Source organism: Bos taurus, chromosome 17 (genome assembly GCF_002263795.3).
Source record: "Bos taurus isolate L1 Dominette 01449 registration number 42190680 breed Hereford chromosome 17, ARS-UCD2.0, whole genome shotgun sequence".
Classification (NCBI taxonomy): Eukaryota; Metazoa; Chordata; class Mammalia; order Artiodactyla; family Bovidae; genus Bos; species Bos taurus.
Window position 1 is genome coordinate 24,803,075 of NC_037344.1, and position 24,067 is coordinate 24,827,141.

Genomic DNA, 24,067 nt, shown 5'->3' on the forward strand with positions numbered 1-24,067 from the left:
GGTTTGTTTGAATGATTCATTTTGATTGCTTTTCTAAGTTAAAAAATGAAATATGTAATCTAAGATCAATAAATATAATTCAAATTTAATTTTCCTGTCACTCAATTACATTCAAACTTTGCCAATAGTGTAAAATAATGAAGTTATATAATTAAGTCTTCCAAATAGACATTAGTCCTATGAAAAATACATTGCATGTTATGATCAGTTCTTTAGTAATAAAAATACCAGTGTAAGTAGATAACTCTTATTATTGCTAAGAAACGAAAAGTTATATCACAACATGGCAAATGATTACTCAGGCTGTTTACTCCATGGGCTATACTAGTTACACATATTCTATATTTTCTTATGAAAATGTGCTTATTTGTATGGTGAGTTGGAATCATTTGTTAACAATTATGTATTTGCTATAAAGTAAGCTTGCCCTGAAACATTATTATGAATTTATAGGATTTAGTAAGAATTCTACTATAGAGAACTATAACCAAAGGAAAACCTCCTATGTATCATATAAAATCAAAAAATGATATACTAATATGCATATGTACAATATGTTCTCCTACACTCCAAGGCTGATTCTTTATATTTCTGTGGTACTAAGATGTCTGTACATGTTTTTAGACTATACTATGCATTGGTACTCAGAGTAGCAGTAGGTGGCAACTAGGAGATATTTTTGTCCTTTCTTCCTGATTAGAGAAAGTGAATTAAGATAATAAAGGGACATACATACTCAAGGTCACAGAACTAAGAAGCTGTGAAGCTGGGGTAGAATACAGGCCATCAAACTCACATAAGGAAACTTTTCCAACCAAAATCTGCTGCCATCACAATATTCATACAAAGAAAACTGCTAGAATTGATAAAATAGAATATTCTTTTACTTTGGCATAAATATTCCTTTACTTCACCCAGTGATTCACCCATCTAAGGAGGTTATTCCTGGTTAAATCTAACATTTACTGTGGGGATACATAGAGTAGTATTTAAGACATGTCCCTATAGGAGACTCCAAAAAACTCCAAATGCCAATTTGATGCTAATGACAGCCACACAAACACAAGTACATACACATCATTCTCTTAAACAAAAGGTTTAAAATATGAGAGATGTATTTTCCTCTTGATGAAATGAATTCATTAAGGGGGTTTATTACTTGCACAAAGAAATTGCCAGAAATACACCCTAAGTGGAAGAAAAAAGAAACCGGGAGTAGAAATGATCAGATAGATAAAGACATTAAGTGTATGCAGAAACAGATTCAACTCTTATATTTTATATGCAGTGTTTCAAAGACCTCTGTTCCTCTTACATTTTGCCCTTTCCCTTTCTTTTAAGAAGGATTATACTAGCACTCCTTTTATATTCTTTTCTTTTTTGTTTTCTCTTCTTACCAATCAGATTTTGTTTGCATTATTTCACTAGCATCTTAAACCTAAGACTCTTTTTGTGGTCTTGAATCTTGCACTAATGTACTTCCTTCTACTAACCACCCTCCTTAAACTATGAAGAAGAGAATGAGGACAGCCTGAGAGAAAGGATCTAAGTTATACCATGTACAACTAGGAAATTCTAATACCGCCATATGCAGACTCATGCTGTACAAAAAGCATGAGGAATAAATGACGAGACAAGGTGGTTCTATCCCCAAAAGGAAAATTCTGAAGTTAGAAAAATAGTAATAAAACTGAGCAGCCTCATAGACAGTAGATTTATGCTTTATAGCTGTTAAAGCCCCACTCTTAACCAGCCAGTGGGGCACAAGCATTCCCATGGATCATAAATCACAGGTTTTTCTACAGTACTCAGTGTTCACCTTCATCTTACTACTAAGACAAATACTACCTTGTAGTTCAACAAAATTTGCATTATGTGGTAGAATTATATGAATTGCCAATCCAGTTCTCTGGAGTGCCTGCAGATTGTCATAAAATAACAAAAGCAACACTATATTATGGAATTGCTGCTCACAGCACTATTCTTGATGGTAAGCCAAAGTACTGGAGAGCTTTAGAGTTTAGTTAGAGCTTTAGAGTTCAGTCATAAAAACACATTTGAGAAAGATATGGCTATTTGAAAAGCTTGTGTTCATTTTTCTACAGACCAAATGTGGAAATAACGTCAAACACAAAATCCCAGGAATTCCTAGTAGCCAGTCTCACAGAAAATCTCCCAAATTATAAGAAACAATGGACTTTAGAAAGTAAATTACTACCAAATTTTTATCAATAGATAAAAGGCATATAATTAGCCCTTTTATAGATATCAGCAACCAAAAATACCTGCAGTTAAAAAATTAAAGTGAACAATATAAGATTCAGTTTTCTACTTACATTTGTTCAAGGACTTGCCTTATAATAACCAATGACTACCCTCATGGCCCCATGAGAACCATTGTATAATTAATATGGTTCCATAATCAATGAACGAGGATACTAACTTACACGTGTTAAATAAATCATTTTACCTAGTATAAAACAGATTTTATGGTATGAAATAAGGATTGCTTATAAAAATTGGCAATTAATGGGGCTATATCTTCACTGGAGTTAGAAATACTGAGCTCCTGTTAAAAATATTGAGAAATTGAAAAGAATATTGCTGCTACCACTGCTAAGTCACATCAGTCGTGTCTGACTCTGTAAAACCCCATAGATGACAGCCCACCAGGCTCCCCCATCCCTGGGATTCTCCAGGCAAGAACACTGGAGTGGGTTGCCATTTCCTTCTCTACTACATGAAAGTGAAAAGTGAAAGTGAAGTCGCTCAGTCGTGCACGACTCTCAGCGACCCCATGGACTGCAGCCTTCCAGGCTCCTCGGTCCATGGGATTTTCCAGGCAAGAGTACTGGAGTGGGGTGCCATTGCCTTCTCCGAGTTAAACATAAAATCTCATAAAATTTTTATATTCAAAAGAAATTAAATGGAAGCAATTTGTAGAGTATCTCTAAGGTTGAAAGAAAAATCTCACTTGTCATATTCTTTGAGTAATATTTACATCATTGATACTTTGAAAATATACATTATTGATTTGAAGTGTTATTTGTTGGGTGGAGTATATACTAAGATGAAATATTTGAAAGAGCTTCCATGTTTTTTATTAAAGATGATGCTTAGACACACACATCTTCACGTCTTCCGGCCAAATTTAATTGGAATTGGAGCAGCATGTTCAAATAGCCAAAATAACCTTGAGGTATAAGCATCTAAAGGAGCTGAGAATGGCTTGAAAAAGAAGCAGGAGAGAGTAGGAGAGGAGAATATGACATTCATAATACTGAGAAGGACTGAATTGATTTGGAAAACTTTCTTCCCCATGAAGCTTCCAGAAAGTTCCAGACTTGGAGGGTTTTTTTGTAATGGCAATGAGATATAGGAAAATACTCACAGTAATTGCATTTGGAACAACTGGGCCAGCTTACTACCATGACCATCATCACCATAGAGAATAGCAGAAAAAATAGATTTTGCATTTTAAAGAGTTGCCAGAATTTAGCAGAGTCCTAGTGGGAATGTTAGGGTAAGAGAGAAAACCTTTCTGAGCATAATGCATGTGTTCTGTTACAGGAGTTTGTGTGGTGATTCCTGCCTGCTAACACTGCTCACATAGGTACTGAATGCTCAGTCAGCCATCCCATTCAGAGAAGCTGACAAAAATAAATCTACCCAAAAAGAGATTAACCAATCTTCTCATTCATTCACAAATATAAACCAATAACCAAGTATGGCCAAATTGAAGACAGGAAATAAAAGTACAAAGAAAATAAAAATTAGCTTTGGAGAAAATGATGATCATTCAGGGAGTAAGTGAAGAAAATTCTACTCAGTACTTTCAGATTGATTAGAGAAAATATTTGCATCTAAAACTTAAGAAAATAGAGTTACCTAAAAATGAATACTCAAAAGACACAAAAAAATTCTTGGTGATGAAAACGTAATGATAGAAAACGTAAGATGAATGTAACACCGAGGAAACTTTCCAGAACATAAAGCTGAAAGACTAAGATATAAAAAGAGAAAAGATAAGAGGATGCAGTATAAATTCAGAAGGCTAAATTTTGCTCTATTCTGTGCATGTCCAACTCTTTGTGACTCCATGGACCATAGCACGCCAGGCTCCTCTGTCCAAGGGATTTTCCAGGCAAAAATACTGGAGTGTGTTGCTATTTCCTTCTCCAAGGAATCTTCCCAACCCAGAGATCAAACCTATGTCTTCTGTATATTCAGGCAGATTCTTTACCACTGTGCCACCTGGGAAGCCCAAATTTTGCTCTGCTGCTGCTGCTGCTAAGTCGCTTCAGTCGTGTCCGACTTTGTGTGGCCCCATAGACGGCAGCCCATCAGGCTCCACCAATTTTGCTGTACTGGGAAGTAAATAAATAGAAATAAAAGGAAATAAAGAATGGGAAGGAGTACTCATAGATATAGTGAAAGAAAAAGCCCCATGTCTCAAAAGGATTTTGAAGTGATACAACCTCTAACTGCCAGGCAAAAAAAAAAAAAAAAGACAAAAGAAAGAAGCAAATATATCTAAACAAAACCTTTTATTTTTAGAACAGGTAGCCACAGAACTCTGAAAAAAAATTTAAGAAATTAATAACGGGTACATGATCTGGTAGCTTAGCTGGTAAAAATCTGCCTGCAATGCAGGAGACCCCAGTTCAATTCCCAGAATGGGAAGATCTGCTAGAGAAGGGATCAGCTACCCACTCCAGTATTCTTGGGCTTCCTTGATGGCTCAGCTGGTAAAGAATCCACCTGCAATGTGGGAGAACTGGGTTTGATCCCTGGGTTGGGAAGATCCCCTGGTGAAGGGAACAGCTACCCACTCCAGTATTCTGGCCTGGAGAATTCCATGAGCTGTTTTGTCCATAGGGTCACAAAAAGTAGGACACGACTGAATGACTTTCACATGATAAAACAGGGTATGATGATATTTGTGAGAGATGGAAGGCAAATGTTTCTTACTTGAGCAGAAAAGGCCAAAACAGATCAACAAATATTTGAGTGTCTGCTATGACTTAGGCATCATTTTAAGTGCTAGAGCTATACAAGCTATACATAGGCATAGAAAGACAGACACTAGAATTTACCAGATTTATCCTTGGAGCTGTAAGGAAGCCATGTGACTAGAGACCAATTGTAGGTAAAAGAGTTTAGTATCACTTGCTCATGGGATGGCGTAAGTACAAGCCTTGAACCTGGCTCTTCAGACCAGAGTTCCTAGTGTGAAATCACTGCGGCAGCACCTCAGCTTGAGGACAATGTGCAGAAGAATTGAGCACAGCATTTAGCATCCAATTGAGCATCCAATTCAAGATGGCAGCACTGGGCTGCACGCAGTGAAGGAGGAGGTGCAGACACAGCATCTGGGTGTGAGCAGCACAGTTGTGCCCCACCTGTCTCCCAGAGCACCGTCCCTTCCCCACTGAAAAGATCCCTATAAAACAACCTTAGTCACTGCCTCTCAGGGACAGCATCTGCTCTAGATCCCAGGTTCAAACATCTTCATTTTCTGAGCAGAGAATGAAAGTTTCCTTTGTTTCTGACTTGCAAAAAAAAAAAGACAAACATCTTCATGATGTTTATATTCTAAGTAAAGGAAAATAAATAGTTAAACAAAAAATAAGGTGATACATGCTATAAAGAAAATCTATGTAAGAGCATAAAAATTGATCAGGGTACACTATAGATGAGTTAGTAATTTCAGAACTGGGAAGCTTAGGGAAAAAATCTGCAGAGGTAAATCTGTTCCAAGTAGGAAGCAAGCTGAAACTTGGCATGATGTTGAATCTTCAGCGGCCCTAAGTTTATATCCCACCAGTAAATGTTCATTGTTCTGCATATGAAGCAGAAAGACGTAGAAGTGATACTAAGAATTTTTGCCAGTCCAGGTTCGATGCACGATACTGGATGCTTGGGGCTGGTGCACTGGGACGACCCAGAGGGATGGTGTGGGGAGGGAGGAGGGAGGAGGGTTCAGGATGGGGAACACATGTATGCCTGTGGCGGATTCATTTTGATATTTGGCAAAACTAATACAATTATGTAAAGTTTAAAAATAAAATAAAATTTAAAAATAAAAAATAAAAAAAAAGGAAAAAAAAAATGCTTTTAATGGTGGTAGTGAAATTACTGTGATATCAGAAAACCAGAGTTCCTTTATCTATTAAGGAAGGTTTGGATTTTCCAGTCTTAAATGTTATCTGTCCAAAAATTCTGTGATATTGCAAAACACTCAAAAGTTTAAAAGGCACTTAAGCTAAACCACGTAAGATACATCTAAATATGGTTCAGTTCAGTTCAGTTGCTCAGTCGTGCCCGACTCTTGGCAGCCCCATGAATCGCAGCACGCCAGGCCTCCCTGTCCATCATCAACTCCCAGAGTTTACCCAAACTCATGTCCATTGAGTTGGTGATGCCATCCAGCCATCTCATCCTCTGTTGTCCCCTTCTCCTCCTGCCCCCAACCCTTCTCAGTATCAGGGTCTTTTCCAATGAGTCAACTCTTCATATCAGGTGGCCAAAGTATTGGAGTTTCAGCTTCAGCATCAGTCCTTCCAATGAATACCCAGGATTTATCTCCTTTAGGATGGACTGGTTGGATCTCCTTGCAGTCCAAGGGACTCTCAAGAGTCTTCTCCAACACCACAGTTCAAAAGCATTGGCACTCAGCAAATAAGGTTAGCTCTATATAAATGGGTCATTAAAACACCACTGAATCACAGAAAATTTGAAACAATATATCCATCCATGAATAGTGGATCGTTTAAGAACTATGTTATTTCCTGTTAATGACATATGTAAGCACTCTTTAAAAGAATGAGAAGCATTCCACAGTATGCTGCTGCTGCTGCTAAGTCGCTTCAGTCGTGTCCAACTCTGTGTGACCCCATAGATGGCAGCCCACCAGGCTCCCCCGTCCCTGGGATTCTCCAGGCAAAAACACTGGAGTGGGTTGCCATTTCCTTCTCCAATGCATGAAAGTGAAAGGTGAAAGTGAAGTCACTCAGTTGTGTCCGACTCTTAGCGACCCCATGGACTGCAGCCTACCAGGCTCCTCCGTCCATGGGATTTTCCAGGCAAGAGTACTGGAGTACTGTGCCATTGCCATATTTTTTATTTAATATCAAGTTAAAATGTAATATAATGTCATCTTATACTAGAAATACACAAAACAGTAACGGTGAAAGAGAAGGTTGTTATATAATATATTGTGTAGGTCTTACCATAGCTTTCTTGTTTTTCTTTACCATATACAATTGCTATTTTTAAAATAATTTAAACAACTAATTAAATGAAATTATCTGTACTAAAATAAAAGGTATCCAAGGAAGGCACCTTTAAGTTTTAAAGGCCTTCTTAAAAGTATGAGAGTGTAATTTCAATTGTAAGAAATTACAAAAGAACACAAGAGCCATGTAGCTTATAAATTACAAACAAAAACATTTCTTTAAAGATAAGAAATATAAAATACAAATAGCATACACAAAACTGTTATTTACAAAGATCTCTGAGAGAAGTTTAGAATCTAGACTGAGGGAAGGAGGAAAAAAAAATGAAAAATAACTAGCCATTCAATCATTTCTGTATCTTTAAATATTTTAAAAGAACATATTACTTCTATAAAAGTAAAGGATAATATACATGTGTGTTTATACATGTATAAACAACTGGAATACATATACAACTTTTTCAAATCATTTAACTCTGCTTTAAGAAGTTAAGCAAATTGGAATTTTACTGATTAATTATAATAAGTCTGTGTTTGGTTGTCTATAAGGGAGATTTATTATAACATTTTCATGGAGATACCTATCTATGGGTAATATAAATATAGTCATTTACAAATACATTGTGTAGAAATTTTTGGATACAAATTTGATTAGAAACCAACTAACAGTAATGATTTGGGAAATTTTCACTTATTTATGTAGGTGAATGTTCTTCACTGTAATTTATAGCACAATAGATTATTTAGCTGAAGAATGCTAAATTTTTAATTTATCTTAGTACTGTTTTGTCCACCCTACAATATTGCCTTTAAAATATATGGACAGATGGTGGGAATCAATTTAAATTTTTAAAAAATGAAATGGATATGCAAAAATATGCAAGACAGAAAAAGGTACTGATTTCATTATTCCCCCAAACTATAACCACATATTAAGAAAGGCTGTTGGCTCCCTTCTGAACACTGAAAGATGATGAAATGCATTTTTGTGATACTTGGATTTACTGTATTTTAGTCCACTTTCTTAGACTAGATCAGCCTGCACTTTAACCAATAAATCCCAAAACAAAGCATAGTTGTCAGTTATCTGAAAAAAGAAAAGGAATGGCATATCCCCTAAATTTAGTCCTAAACTTGGGTAATTTAGAAATAAAGGGCATTTTATACTAAAATTTTAAGACACACTCTTAAGAGCACTGTCCATACCAACAGATTCGTTGAATGTCTCCTTGTTCTTTGGTCTTCAGTAAAAACTTTTGCCCCAATTGAATGCAATTCAGCAAGCATTTAATTCAATTTAATTGCTTTTGAAATCCAGAAAGCACAACTCTGACAAAATAAACTTGAAAAATTAGCTACTGGTCATGCATGGGCTCCAAAAAAATGCATATTTTCTCAGTTTCTTTAGTAATGATATTTTTAAATAATGTAATTTATTCATCTTTTATATAAAACTCAGTGAATTCTCCTATTCACTTTAATGACAAATATGACATTAGCCCAAATTATAAAATTTTATTAATCTAAAGCTGTTCATGATGTAGACTTACCCAAAGAAATCTCTTCATGATACAAACAGAAATCTCTTTAAATTGGTTGGATAATAGTAGTAAAATTTTCCATTTTAAAATATTTAATGCTGATTAATGTGCCATGCCATACACTGCTCCCTTTTATATTTTCTAACTTGTGTTTCTGAACAAAAATTGAATGAGAAAACTATCTAACTTTAAATTTTTCACTGCAATATTTTTTACTGTGTAAAATTCAGCCCAAATGTCTACAGGAATAGCCTATAAAAATTGGTAATATGCAAATGCAAACAAAAATAGAGTCTATATAATCAAAACCATTAGTGTCACCTGATAATCAATTAAATTAGACTATCCAAAGAGTGGTGTATCTTCACAGACCTACCATCGAGCTGAAAGGTGTTAGGGACAAAGGTGAAAATACCCAGACTTCAGGAAGTCATCTGCAAATGGCTCACAGGCACAGTTGTCTCCAGCCTTGGGTATGCCAGCCATCATTGATTTTTACCCAGACTCATTCAGCAGCCATCCTGCTGATTTCCTCTTCAGTTTGCTTCCTTAGAGTTTTTACAGCATCTCAACTCACCAGTGGAAATAGTTCTTATGAAACAGAATGCAATCTTTTAAAAGCATAAAACCAAAATCTTCCTAAGACTTCTCGTTACAACCCCAATAAAATTCTACCTCTGTAGGACTGGACAAAGGTTCCCACTTGATAAGGCCCTGCTTATCATTTCTGATTTCATCCCATTCTGCAACACTCTGCCTCTCCCGGCCTACTATTTCTCATTCTCTTAGGTAAGCCACCCTCATTCATTTTCCGGAGCTTCTTATACTTGCTGATCTAATACGCTCTGTTAGAGATTCCACAGGGCAACCCTCTTCCCATATTTATTTTTTGAAGTCAAGTGTCATTCATAATATTGACCATCTTAAATAACTCAGCAAATATTCATCTAAACACCATCATTGTCTATCACATTATGGTTTTTATCTTCTAATTTAGTATCTGAATATGCCTGGAATTATCTAATTTATTTTTTCAATGACGATTCACTGTCTGCTCCTTCTATGGAAGGGTCTCCCTGGTCATCATTTTGTCACTAGTGTGTAATTCATTGACTAGAAAAACGTAGGTGCTTAAATACCTGTGAGCTGGCAGATGAAATGTCATCTCTGGTTTCACTACATCTCCATCTAGAACTCCTATTTGAGCAATAAATATTGAAACTGCTAGATATTCCTACTATTCCTCTTAACTTGTTATTCTTGCTTCTTTGCCTAGAGAATCCCAGGGATGGGGGAGCCTCGTGGGCTGCCGTCTACGGGGTCGCACAGAGTCGGACACGACTGAAGCGACTCAGCGGCAGCAGCAGCAGCATCTGTCCTTTAACTCTTTGTGCTAGGAAATACCCCTTATTTAACTTTAATTAGGGTCTATTTTCCTATTTTTCATATGTTTTTTTAAAGGGGAAGAAGATTATATTTTAGGTTTAAAAGAACAGATACAATTTCTTTTTCATAGCATTTATTTCTGTTTAAAAGATAGATGCCATTTCTACTAGTTATAGTCATATTTTTCACACAAATATTAAAATCTTGCCTGTTTATTACTCCTATTTCTTTGAATACCAGATTCTGCTATTGCATTTAGTATCTCTGAAAACTTTGCTGATATTTTTGAACTCTATTGATTTCCTCAAATTTTTATTACACCTATTATTAATATATTATTATTAATATTATAAAGTTGCCTTAAGTGTATCAGCAACAGTTTAGAAATTGAAAATTCAGGCATATTTTGAGGAATAATTTTATATTTTTAGTGAGATATTGAATAAATAACCTCTCTATTACATGGAGAGATGAGATATAAAAGAGTTGCAATAAATACTCAGTTTAAAATAATTTGCAGCTGTCCTAATTATATCATATGATATGAGTCAAATGCTTTCTATATGAAGGTAATACAGTCTGATGTTCCATTTAAAAAAAAGTTCAGTAAAGCAGATTAACTGATCTATCCATTATGTTTCTGTCCATGAAATTAGCATATATGAAAGTGAAAACTTTGTTTATGATGTACTCTATTCCAAAAACATTGCACAGTAAAAAAAAAAAAAAATTTAACTGTCATGTTCTTCTATTATTTTACTTTACACTTCATTTGTTTCATTTGTTTCTGTTACATAGCCTTGTACTTCATTATTACTCATTGTTACTAACAGGCACATTCGATTTGGTTCCAATAGAAGCTTCTGTCATCTATTGAACTATGAAACTAATGAATGTAACATGTAACAGGTTTAATTTGAATCTAAAATGTTTATCTCCTTATTTGTTTCCTAAAAATAATGTGGTTAGCTCAATTTATAATTTATTGATGAGTTAAGTTAATCTTGCAAAAGGAAATCTTTTAATGTCTACAGGTGATGTGTTTAACATAATTCATGTTATTTTGTACTTGGAAAGCACGTAACATTATTTCACAATCAAAACAAGATTCACCCTTTTCTTCTGACATTCAGAGTTCTTTTGGCCTTCTGAGTTATTTTAAGAGTAACTAATAAAATATTAGTTAGATAATTTATTAAACCTTTTTAGTATTTGTGTGACTATTTCTATGATAACTGATGAAAGGAATTTACCAATGACTGTGTCTCTTTCTCTCACACACACAAAACTCTAGGTATGAAGATATAATTTTTGTTACTTTTCTGTTCTGCAATTTATTTATTCTAACCATCTGGATATTCTAGCTGAAATGCCTATTCAGTTCTATTAGATCTTCTGTCATACACCTGAAGAGGCAGTTTGTTCTTACTTTTATCTATCTACCTATTCACCTATTAGTAAATTTTATAACTAGTAAGTTTTTACTTAATAAATTGAGAGCTTGAGAGCTCATAACCATGTCTATGACTCACCTAAAGCAAGTAAGCATCTTAGTATCATTCTCAAATCCACTTTAAAACCACACTTGGTTTGTCTTTCTTTTACTTCTTTTTACCCTACAGAGTTATGTCCTGCATTGGTAAAGAATATTGGTAAACTAATTAAGTTATATGCACACACACATAAACACACATACACTCCTTTATCTACTTCTGCTTCTCTCCTAGTTCAGTACCAATACTCTAATCCCATTCTCATCATATCTCTTGGGATTTTGCCATAGCCTTAAACTTCCTGAGTTGTCACTTCATCTGTATTTACTTGTTTCTAATACAAGTGAAATTCCATCCCTACTTAAATTAACTTTACTGGATACTCCAACAATGGAGTATTTGCAGCTGCCAAATTTTTCATCCTTATGGCAGAAAATGAAGAAGAGCTAAAGAGGCTCTTGATGAAAGTGAAAGAGGAGAGTGAAAAAGTTGGCTTAAAGCTCAACATTCAGAAAACTAAGATCATGGCATCTGGTCCCATCACTTCATGACATATAGATGGGGAAACAGTGACAGACTTTATTTTGGGAGGCTCCAAAATCACTGCAGATGCGACTGCCTAGACAGCATATTAAAAAGCAGAGACATTATTTTGCCAACAAAGGTTTGTCTAGTCAAAGCAATGGTTTTTCCAGTAGTCATGTATGGATGTGAGAGTTGGACTATAAAGAAAGCTGAGTGCTAAAGAGTTGATGCTTTTGAACTGTGGTGTTGGAGAAGACTCTTGAGAGTCCCTTGGACTTCAAGGAGATCCAACCAGTCCATCCTAAAGGAAATTAGTCCTGAATATTCATTGGAAGAACTAATGCTGAAACTGAAACTCTAATACTTTGGCCACCTGATGCGGAGAGCTGACTCATTTGAAAAGACCCTGATGCTGGGAAAGATTTAAGGCAGGAGGAGAAGGGGACAACAGAAGATGGGATGGTTGGATGGCATCACTGACTCAATGGACATGAGTTTGAGTAAACTCCCGGAGTTGGTGATGGACAAGGAGGCCTTGCGTGCTGCAGTCCAAGGGGTTGCAAAGAGTCGGAGAAGACTGAGAGACCGAACTGAACTAAAATTTTGCATTATTTGGCCTTTTTAACTTCTTCAACTTCATTGATGTCAATCTTCCTGTTATCTCAATGCTTAACTGCAGTCTTACTGATCTTCCTATTTTACAAGACCTTTCTCTGTCTCGGCCTCCCCTCCTTTGCCACACTCAAAACTTTCATATATGCTCATCCATGCTAACCTCTCTGGTCCCCCATCCTGCCAAACTTCTAAATTAAATATTACTCCCTGGAAAATGGCTTTCCTGAATTGAGTAAAATTAGGTCTGCAATTGTAATGTCCTATAACAACCTTAGTTTATTTCATAGCAGACAATTCGTAATCTTTGAGATCATGCATTGTTAAAGGTTATTTGTCTTTTCTTTTCCCTATTAATTCACAAGCTTCCTGTGTCAAAGGGCATGCATGTTTGATTGAATCATTGACTCTAGTGCCTCACCCTGATCTTCTGTCATATAGATACAATAATCATTTGATTATAAATGAAAAACATTTTTCTCAAAATTCTAAATGAAATAAGGATAATATATAAATATTCTAAGGAGTAAAGTCTATAAAAATTTGGGCATATTTATAGATATAATGTTTTGAATATGTATCATATTCTTATAAGCCTTTCCATTTACTCTGAGTAAATAATCCAATAATGTGAATATTGACCCTATGTCTCTATTGATGCTTCACGCATTTCAACATTTGGAACATACATTCCTTTCAGGACCAGGCCATATTGTGCTTTTATATGTTAACTCTAAATGCAGTTAGGCAATTGACCCTGAACTGAATAGAATACAACTAGCATACACTCACATAGTTTAACAGTGTTTTTTAGTTTCAGATGTACAGTAAAGTGATTCAGTTATACATTTACACATATTCAGTCATTTTTTACATTCTTTTCTCACACAAGTAACATACCGAGTAGAATTCTCTGTGCTATACAGTAGATCCTTGTTGTTTATATATCATATGTATAGTAGTATGATTATGTTCATTCCAAGTTCCTAATTTATCCTTCTGCCTCATTTTTAAACAACACTTTAAATGGTATCCATTGAATACACTAGTTCAGCTGAAAATAGGAAGCATTTCCCTCTTATAAGAAAAAAGGAGTATTAGTTTTTCCCCACAAATTTTCTAATAAAAATAAAACCCCCTGGAAAATAATGCAATTTTAATTCTTGACAAGTCCCACAATTACTGCATGCAAGTAGTTGTAATATATATGTTAATCTCTGTTATTCATGTGAATCTATTAAAGTTGAATGTGATGTGAGATTTTTTGCAGTCAAAAGACAAAGTCCCCTTATGTATGTTGCTTTATTGTCTAACCTGAAAAGTCCAAATCTGTATAACCCATAAAATTAGCATTGTACTATAATTTAGTAATTAGTAACTGACAATGAATCAAATTTATCAAAAGGCCCTGATCCCATAGCTGGCAAATAGTTAAGTAATCTCAAATAAATCTCTCCATCCTGGGGCCTGTAGGAAATGGCTTCTTCAAACATGGTAGTGGAAAAGCGAAAGGCTAGGGAGTCTCCCAATCTGTCACTCTCATTAGCACAGTTATTTGAATAATTGATCTCAGGTTCTGATTAAAAATAATTGCCATGGAGTCCCAGTACTGCCCACTTCAAACTTTAGAAGAAATGTATGTGAACACTAGGTCTGAGACACTTTATATATAAAAATAAAATTTAATTAAAATTTAAAAATATAATCTAGATAAGATTTTTAAATTTATATCTACATTCTGAAGAGAAAGTAGAAAATATATAAAGAAAATATTAAATTGCCTTGAGAGTAGCTAACTTCTTCCTTTGATAACCCCCAATAATGTTTTGGAGAAGGAAATGGCAACCAACTCCAATACTCTTGCTTGGAAAATTCCATGGATGGAAGAACCTGGTAGGCTACAGTCATGGGGTCACAGAGTCAGAAACGACTGAGTGACTTAACTTTCACTTTCAATAATGTTTAGGGTTTAGCAAGCATTCCATAAATGTAGTCGGTGGCAATCAATTATCTATTTCTTGACTTTTAGTGTATAAGGTGTTCACAATGTTTGTAATATGTCAGAACTGTTGATCTTTTAAATCTGATGCTCAGAATAGATATATCTTTGGGATCATTTTTGAACCAGCCAGTTACAGAGTATCAGTCAGTTCAGTTCAGTTCAGTCACCAAGTCGTGTCCGACTCTTTGTGACCCCATGAATCACAGCATGCCAGGCCTCCCTGTCCATCACCAACTCTCAGAGTTTACACAAACTCACATCCATTGAGTCAGTGATCCCATCCAGCCATCTCATCCTCTGTTGTCCCCTTTTCCTCCTGCCCCCAATCCCTCCCAGCATCAGGGTTTTTTCCAATGAGTCAACTCTTCGCATGAGGTGGCCAAAGTATTGGAGTTTCAGCTTCAGCACCAGTCCTTCCAATGAACACCCAAGACTGATCTCCTTTAGGATGGACTGGTTGGATCTCCTTGCAGTCCAAGGGACTCTCAAGAGTCTTCTCCAACACCACAGTTCAAAAGCATCAATTCTTTGGTGCTCAGCTTTCTTCACAGTCCAACTCTTACATCCATACATGACCACTGGAAAAATCATAGCCTTAACTAGTTGGACCTTTGTTGGCAACATAATGTCTCTGCTTTTGAATATGCTATCTAGGTTGGTCATAACTTTCCTTCCAAGGAGTAAGTGTCCTTTAATTTCATGGCTGCAATCACCATCTGCTTGGCAACCCACTCCAGTACTCTTGCCTGGAGAATCCCATGGAGGGAGGAGCCTGGTAGGCTACAGTCCATGGGGTCGCAAAGAGTCAGACACGACTGAGTGATTTCACTCTCACTTTCTAATCACCATCTGCAGTGATTTTGGAGCCCCAAAAAATAAAGTTTGACACTATTTCCACTCTTTCCCCATCTATTTCCCATGAAGTGATGAGACCAGATGCCATGATCTTAGTTTTCTGAACGTTGAGCTTTAAGCCAACCTTTTCATTCTCCTCTTTCACTTTCATCAAGAGGCTTTTTAGTTCCTCTTCACTTTCTGCCATAAGGGTGGTGTCATCTGCATATCTGAGGTTATTGATATTTCTCCCAGCAATCTTGATTCCAGCTTGTGCTTCTTCCAGCTCAGCGTTTCTCATGATGTACTCTGTATATAAGTTAAATAAGCAGGTGACAATACACAGCCTTGATGTACTCCTTTTCCTATTTGGAACCAGTCTGTTGTTCCATGTCCAGTTCTAACTGTTGCTGCTTCCTGACCTGCATATAGGTTTCTCAAGAGGCAGGTCAGGTGGTCTGGTATTCCCATCTCTTTCAGAATTTTCCACAGTTTATTGTGATCCACACAGTCAAGTTACAGAGTATAAAGCTGTATAAAGCTACAGTTTCAATATTCGTTTAGCTGTGCATGCTAATTGGAGATTACAAATCACTCTCATCCCCAATTAAAAGAAAAAGATCTATGTTTGAAGTACTAAAGTAACATAAGTATTTAGGTTTTTACAAAATTGTTTGGAAATTGTACCTATATGCATAAATATTCAAGGATTATCTTAAGTGTATCACTTAAAACAATGGGATACTAATTCTTTTTCAATGTAAAAAATGTTTTATGTATATTGGAAAAGGTGTATAGCTATAAATCGAGTTTTCTTCTTTAAGTTTTTCAGGATATGTTGAATTTTTTATAAAAATATAAAGAATTGTGAGGGTACTTTTGTCCAAAATATTTAATTCATAGTTGATAAGCATTTTATTTTTCATATTTAAATGAGTGGATTATTATACAAAATCAACTAACAGTTATGTATGATAATATTATTTTGCACTTCTACTTAATTTGCACTTTTAGTCACATTTTTAAGATAATTTTTTATTAAAATATTTATTTATACATTTAAAAATAATGCACACAGAATTCTGTCAGTTATAAGACACTGGTGAGTAAATTTACTCTCTCATTGAATACCTACAAGAAACAACAAATAATTCTGAACAAATGGATTTTAAGAATTAAACCAGTAAAATGCTAATGCTTCAAGTGTAACAGAATAATGTTGAGTTCACCATGTTTACAAAATGTTGTAATCCATAGTCTTGTGAAAACACCTTTTTAATTCTGAGTTTACACTAGCAATACAATACTGTGTTCAAATTTTGCATGAATAACAAGGTTTTACCAATATTGAAATTCCTATAATGTGCTTGATTATTACTGACTTATATTTTAAAACATCTCATCCTGAAATGATTCATAACATTAGTTGATATATTTCCGTTATCAAGAGGCCTTGAAATCTTGCTCATCTTGATCATTCACACTTACTCAGTCCATCAACTTTTCATGTGATTGCACTGTGTGCCAGATAATGTTTGGTTGCTGGGGAAAGAGAAGAGAAGAAAAATATTCCCAATGTCAGGGATAAGATAGACTATGAGTAGATAAATAAATACACATATAGAGGGATGTCATAAACAGCTTTGAAAAAAACTAAACAAGTTAAAGGAATCAAAAGTAACAAGGATTGGTATCTTAGACAATAGGTTCAGGAAAGACTTTAAAGAAAAATATTTGAGTTGAAATCAGTATGAAGAAGGAAGCAGGCAAACGGGACAGGAGATGTGAAGGTCTGGATGTAGGCATATACTTGATGTGTTTGTGAAACACAGAGGGAGCAGGTATGTCCAGAAATCAAGAGAGTGGAGAGGAAAATTGGTAAGAAGGAGGGTCTAAGATGAACCAGGATACAGGTTACAGAATTTGTAGGGCAGATTAAGGACTGAATCCTATTCTAAAAGTGCCCTTGGGCTTCCCTGGTGGCTCAGTGCTGAAGAATCTGCCTGCCAACGCAGTAGACACAGGTTTCATCTCCGACTGGGAAGATCCCACATGCCATGCCATAGAGCAGCTAAGCTGTGCACCACAGCTAGAGTCGGAGAGCCCAAACTACTGAAGCCTATGCACCCTAGAGCTTGAAACTCACAAGCAGAGAAGCCACCACAATGAGAAGCCCTCACACCACAGCTACAGAGTAGTCCCTGTTAGCCACAACTACAGAAAAGCCCAAGCAGCAACGAAGACCTAGCACCACCAAAAAAATAAATAAATAAATAAAATCCTTTTTAAAAGTGCCCTTGTAGGAGGACATAATTCTGTTTCCATTTAAAGGGTGAGGTTGGAAACAGAAAACCAGACCAGTTGGTGAGCACTGAGGTGGCTGTCCTGGCAAGAGCTGATGGGGACTTTGACTTTTTGCTAACGGTAAAAGTGGCACTAAAATTTTGTCTAAGATATATTTGAAAAGTAAAACAGAATTAGCTGATGGATCAGCCATAAATAGTTTGAGAGAAAAAAAGGCATGAGGATTTTTTACAGTCTGCTCATTCAAAATATTTATATTAAAAATACCCTATTGTTCCCTTCATATAAAAAACTGTGGAATTTGGGAGGGTACACAGAGAAATCACTTTGCCTGAAAGAAAACACTAGGATAAAGTCAGCCAGTAGCATGTCAATGCCAAGGCAGAGTCTGAAATCACTAGTTCCCGTTTTTGTGATACATAAACAGGCATTTTTTAGTTTGTGAAATTTTTCAGTCTCCTGTGTGAAAAAAAACATAAAAGATGGAACCAGGCTTGAGTAATTTCACTGGAAATTTCCAGCATCATTAAAATGTAAATATTGTTCTTATGTCAACATTTTTCTTTGAATGCTCACATAGGTTTATTCATTATTATAAACTGACAAAAATCTATGAGAATTCTCAGTTGATCTGGTCAAATCTAATTGCCTTCTGTCACTAATTCAACTGGCCTAATGCACAATTGGTCTTAATACTGCCAACTTCAATCATGGCAAGGAAAAAGGAATATATTAAAGTTGCAGAAAGGGTGAGCTATTTTAATAGTAAAATGCTATCTCAGCCTTTTCACTTTTTAATGCCTCTGCATGATAGAATTTCTATCATGATTATTAAAAGTGATATTTATTTTTTTCTAGACAGCCTTTTTCAAAAGTTAAAATTAAAGAAATAAGAAGGGTGCTGATTAGTTCATGATTATGAAAGATACGTTTTCAACTAAAGAAGCTCTCTAAAACTAACAAAGATTCAAATAAACTTGTACCAGGACACTAAGCAAGCAGGCACTCCTACAAACAATTTATTTGATTTATTTTGTCATGAGAATGGGAAGGTAATCTTTACTAAACTTAACTGAACAACATAGATCAGAATATTATATCCTTAATACATTTACAATTTTTGTAGAGCCAACTGATTTTACATATAACTCCTTTACATGAAATATGATCTGAGAAGCATTTCAGTGACTGTTTCAGGTCACAAATTTGAAATGTCTTTCTATTATACCATTTCTAAGTCATTTCTCTACATGTCCGTGTTTGATTGCATCCTATCATAGTGTTTGGCCATAAAACTAAACCTAACTCCACTAGTGTCTTTCAGAGTAGAGTCATCAATCTTTTAAAAGGTTGAATATAACCTTATGATAATGTATCATGCAAAAGACAAGCATTTAAGCCTTACATGGTCAACTTTAGTGAGAAATGACTTATTAACTGACACTGCAATTGAGATTATTCATCAGCATCTTTAATTCAAACAGTAGCTAGTTTTTCTCAAAGTTGGAAAAATTAGCTATAGACCATAGTTGACAAAATAAAACTAATTTAGGATTAAGTTTTTTTTTTTTTTTTTTTTTACACAAAGTAACTTTTCCAAAGTTTCCAGTACTGGAAGTTAAATTTATTTCTAAAATTAATAATTTTAATAGTCTAATAATTTCTAAAATTATTTCAACTTTAGTATCTTTATACTACTAACCAGAAGAACAATAATTCTATTTCTTACAATGTAGAATGTTCTGTTGCTCAATTTGGTTATGAAGGAAATAAACTATTAGCAGATACATATATACTATTAGCATATTAGAAACATCTACTACTCTTATACATAGAAAAATCATGAATTGAGCAAATTATATATTTTTAAGCAAAATTATTTTCCCACCAGATTATCTGCCAAGAATTTAAGATTATTTTGAGCTCAGATAGAAGTCTCAACCACTTAATTCATAGAATGAATCATTCTCTTCATCTTGATACTTCACCTTTATTCCGAATGAAGCATGCATGCTGCTCTAGTACATTTCCGATGAGAAAAATACTGATGTTCATATATTAAGATATAATAATGTTTCCTATACTACTATTGGTGATATTGTGGGCCTTAGCTTTGATTATAATACAATGATATTTCAAGTAACAGTCATAATGCTTTTTTTAACAAACTGGAATTTAAGTGTTTCAGAGGGAAGTAGGGGAAATGCCACATGAGGAATTTCATTTCAGCTTATCTAAAATATATCTCCAATATAGTCAAATATCATTTGTCCTTTATCTCCTATTTGGAATTGTGCTGTAATAAAATACCCAAATATCTATGAGTTTTCAGATGGAAAAACTCAGATAAACATTTAAAGGGAATAAATGCAACTCTTCTTTTTGGCACCAAAAATTTGAAGTTTTAATTACTTTTATTTGTATCATTAGAAAATTGTTTATACTTATAACATCAAAATATGTTTAGGAATACAAAAAATAGCAAAGATTTTATTTCTTTCTTTGATATTTATTTCTTCAATTATTTTAATATTAATCTTTTTCTTTCTGTGAAACTGGTGATGAGAAAGCACACATAATTTTCTGAACAGTGCTCCTCTGCCAAATTGCAATGTAGAATATTAGCTTTAATATCTGCCTGATGTACTGACTTACTTCAAGAAAGTGAATATTCTGAAATATTACCTTATTGTTTTATTTCACAAAACAGAAGTTAATGTGGTTACTGAAAGATAGACTTCCCTCATTTAAAATCTGAGCACACATTAAATAAAATCAAGTATTCTGAAGAGTTAATATTTACTGATATTAATCAGTTATCTATATTTATTCATGTGGTAATAATTCACAGGTTAACCCTGAAAAAAATAGCAGAACTAAAGTAAATATGTTCAAATTTATAAATTTGATTAATTTTTATAATATTTTTCCTAATTTTGTCTTTATTCTGCCCTCAAAGCATCATTTTAACATTTAATTTACCAACTAATGTATATATCTGCATAAATCCACACTTTACATTTATTCTATAGACTCCTAGACAAAGTTTAGACTGGCTTACAAGGTCAAAAAAATAAAATTCATAAGTGTTACAAGAGTGAATCTGATAGTTCACAGGAACGATATCAGACATCACACAGTGTGCTCTAGACAGGAAATGCCTCCTCCTTGAAAATAATGTCAGTGTTTTACTGCTTTGATAATGGGATGTAAACTAAAATATTTGTTGGTATATCAAAGAAGTTATGAATTCAATCCTTATCTTTCTCTTAAAATTATTCTTAGTTTCTTCCTGATAGTGCCTGTTAGAGGTAATTATCATTCCAATTCCTTTCCATGAGAATATGTGTGTATTCTTTAAATAATTTTAAATAAGGCACTCTTTTAAGAAATGACAGTTTGTAATACATTAACAAGAAAGATGATTTTTTCATATAGAAGTATAGATCCAAACCAATATTAAACTTTCTATATTCTATAATTTTAAGATTTAGATTTTTAGCTTAGTTTTAGATATTTTTCACTTCTTGACCCAAAATTTAGGGGCATGGAAATTTTAGTCAGCAAAGGGGCACACTCTTTCCAAAGAACCTACAAGATTTTATCACACTGAAAATAATCCCTGCTGCAGAAACATTTGGATTTCTCATTTTCAGGGAAAAGCAGGTAAGGAAAGAGTCATCTTTTTGGAAGGAGTAATTGGCCCTTATCAACAGGTTGGCTGCACTGGTTTTGCACAAACCAGTGAGAACTAGGAGAAATACAAAACATGAGTTATCTGTGTGGGTTTCTCTTGGTTTTCCCTCTCCTGTTTATAATGGTGAATGGACATGTGGTCTGAGAAGGCAGTATGATGACCAAGGGCTTAGGTCACTTACGAGTGGGGATCAGGTCATGCCATCATGGAAGTCACAAAGATCTGCCACTGTGATAGATGAGGATGAGGAGAGATACAATATAATGGGAAGAAGAAAATGAAATACCAGTATACCAGTTATGCTCCAAAACCAACTATTGCAGGGGCCACAATGCATCCTACCAAGTTCACTCTGGTCAGTTTATCCTTAGGAAGGAGACTCACAGGATCCATGGGAAAGCTGCTTCCAGAATCTGCCTGGACAAGTGTATCTCTTTTGTGTAAGATGTAGACTGTGGCATCCATGGAAGTGTTCTGCTCAAATCCCCTTCGAGTGAAACAAATGTGCAGAGTGTAACTGACTGGTGGCCTTATCTCTATCAGCACTGACTCAGGAATCACTCTCAGTTAAAGACAAGGCAAGCCCAGGTACCAGTCCTGGCCCGTTAAGAGTCGTGTCCAACTCTTTGTGACCCCATGGACAGTAGCCTACCAGGCTCCGCCATCCATGGGATTTTCCAGGCAAGAATACTGGAGTGGGCTGCCATTTCCTTCTCTAGGGGATCTTCCCAACCCAGGGATCGAACCTGGGTCTCCTGCATTGCAGACAGACGCTTTACCGTCTGAGCCACCAGGGAAGCCGTTACTTAACACAGGACCGCTCTAATTCAGAAAACCACCGTTATGGTCAAAACTTTCTCTACCTGTGCTTTGTCAGAAGATCTTCCCACCTGGTCCTTCCTTTCCTTTTTCTTTTCACACGTATCAGAACTTATTGTTGTCTGGAGATTTTCATAACTGATTTCTGCTCTCTCCTCATCTTTTATCCTTCATGGCCATTTCCACAGTACCTTTTTTACACAACAATTCCCATCTTGACATTTGTTTTTAGAAGTAACCAAATTGATACAATCGGTATAATTGATCAGTCTCTGGCCAAACTGTTGAAGAAAATACAAGGCACAAAAAACAAATATCAAGAATGAGAGTGGACATGGTCACAGATCTTAAAGACTTCAAAAGGATAATAATGGAATATTATATGTATTTTTTCAAGAAAGAGGGAAATTTAAAACTTTTTAAAAATCTGATCTGACTTTTGAGTCAGGCAGTCCTACAGTGCTATGGCCTATGTACAGTAATAATTCTGAAGACCAAGGGACTAAATAATTGGATCTTAAGTGAAAATAACAAAACTTTTCTGTTTCCACACAACCAGATTTGAAATGATTTGTTTTTTTAAAGTACAAAGTGTGACAATATTCTATGTCAAAAATGATTTTTGGAAAAAGAGCTATATTATCATAATAACTTTACCTCTTCTAATGAAAATAGGAATCACTCAATAACGTGGTAAATAATTATCTATTAACCCTATATAATTGATAATGTTTCAAATTGCACTTGATTATCTCGAAACTCTCTACTCTGGCACCAGGTATGTAAAAAAGCAAAAAGCAAGCAAACAACGCATAATATTGGAAACATCCATCCAACTAAGACCACCTCTTCCAATTATGTTTGGAAATAAAATCTGAAAATATTCTTTAGTGATCTTTCTAAAAGTAGGGTAGATAGGTTTGGCCAAGTTTCTAACAACCAGACAAGTTTTTTCCTTAATGTATAAAAGTCATCTAGGCAGATGATTTAATGAAGAAAGACAACTCTTCATGTGTGCTAGAAAAGTGATATGGACTAGAGGATGTCAATATCTTTAAGAAAGTTCATATATTTCCTTAGTTACATAGAGCTAAATTGAGGAAAAATTTCTTCAGGGAACAATGAAAGTGATTATTATGGCCAAACAGAGATTTGAGTGTAGAGAAATATGTCTAAAACATTTATAAAAGTTTAATTTTTGCAAATTTTAGTCCTCCAAATTTCCTGCCTAAATTTACCTTTAAGAAAAAAGGATAGTCCTTTAAATGTTAGATTAAGAAATGCATATTAGATTCCTATGCTTTTAAAACACTACTATTCCTCCTGTAGTAGGTTCTTGCCCCAGGCAAAAACCAATGCCTAACAAAAATATTGAAGAGGAAAAAAGAAAATGAAACCTCAAGAGGTACACCAAGATATATTAGGATTTTGAACAATCAAAAAAGCAAAGGTCATATGGGTCTTTGAAAACTCCTTGGAGGGAAAAATTGATCCATTCCTTTAATGTTCTTCACAACAAGGATTAATTCTTTTTGAATACATTAAATATTATAAGAGAAAACCCATTAAGGAGAGGAGACTCAATTCACTACTCTTTCTGCCTGATCCATATGAGAA

The 24,067-nt window shown here is 34.9% G+C and overlaps 1 non-coding gene across 1 annotated transcript; it reads right to left on the minus strand.

Annotated features, from left to right (window-relative positions):
- Nucleotides 1-22,356: 22,356 nt before the first annotated feature.
- On the minus strand, nucleotides 22,357-22,428 carry TRNAC-GCA (transfer RNA cysteine (anticodon GCA)). Its single transcript has one exon. It is a non-coding gene; the product is annotated as a tRNA-Cys (tRNA).
- Nucleotides 22,429-24,067: the final 1,639 nt, after the last annotated feature.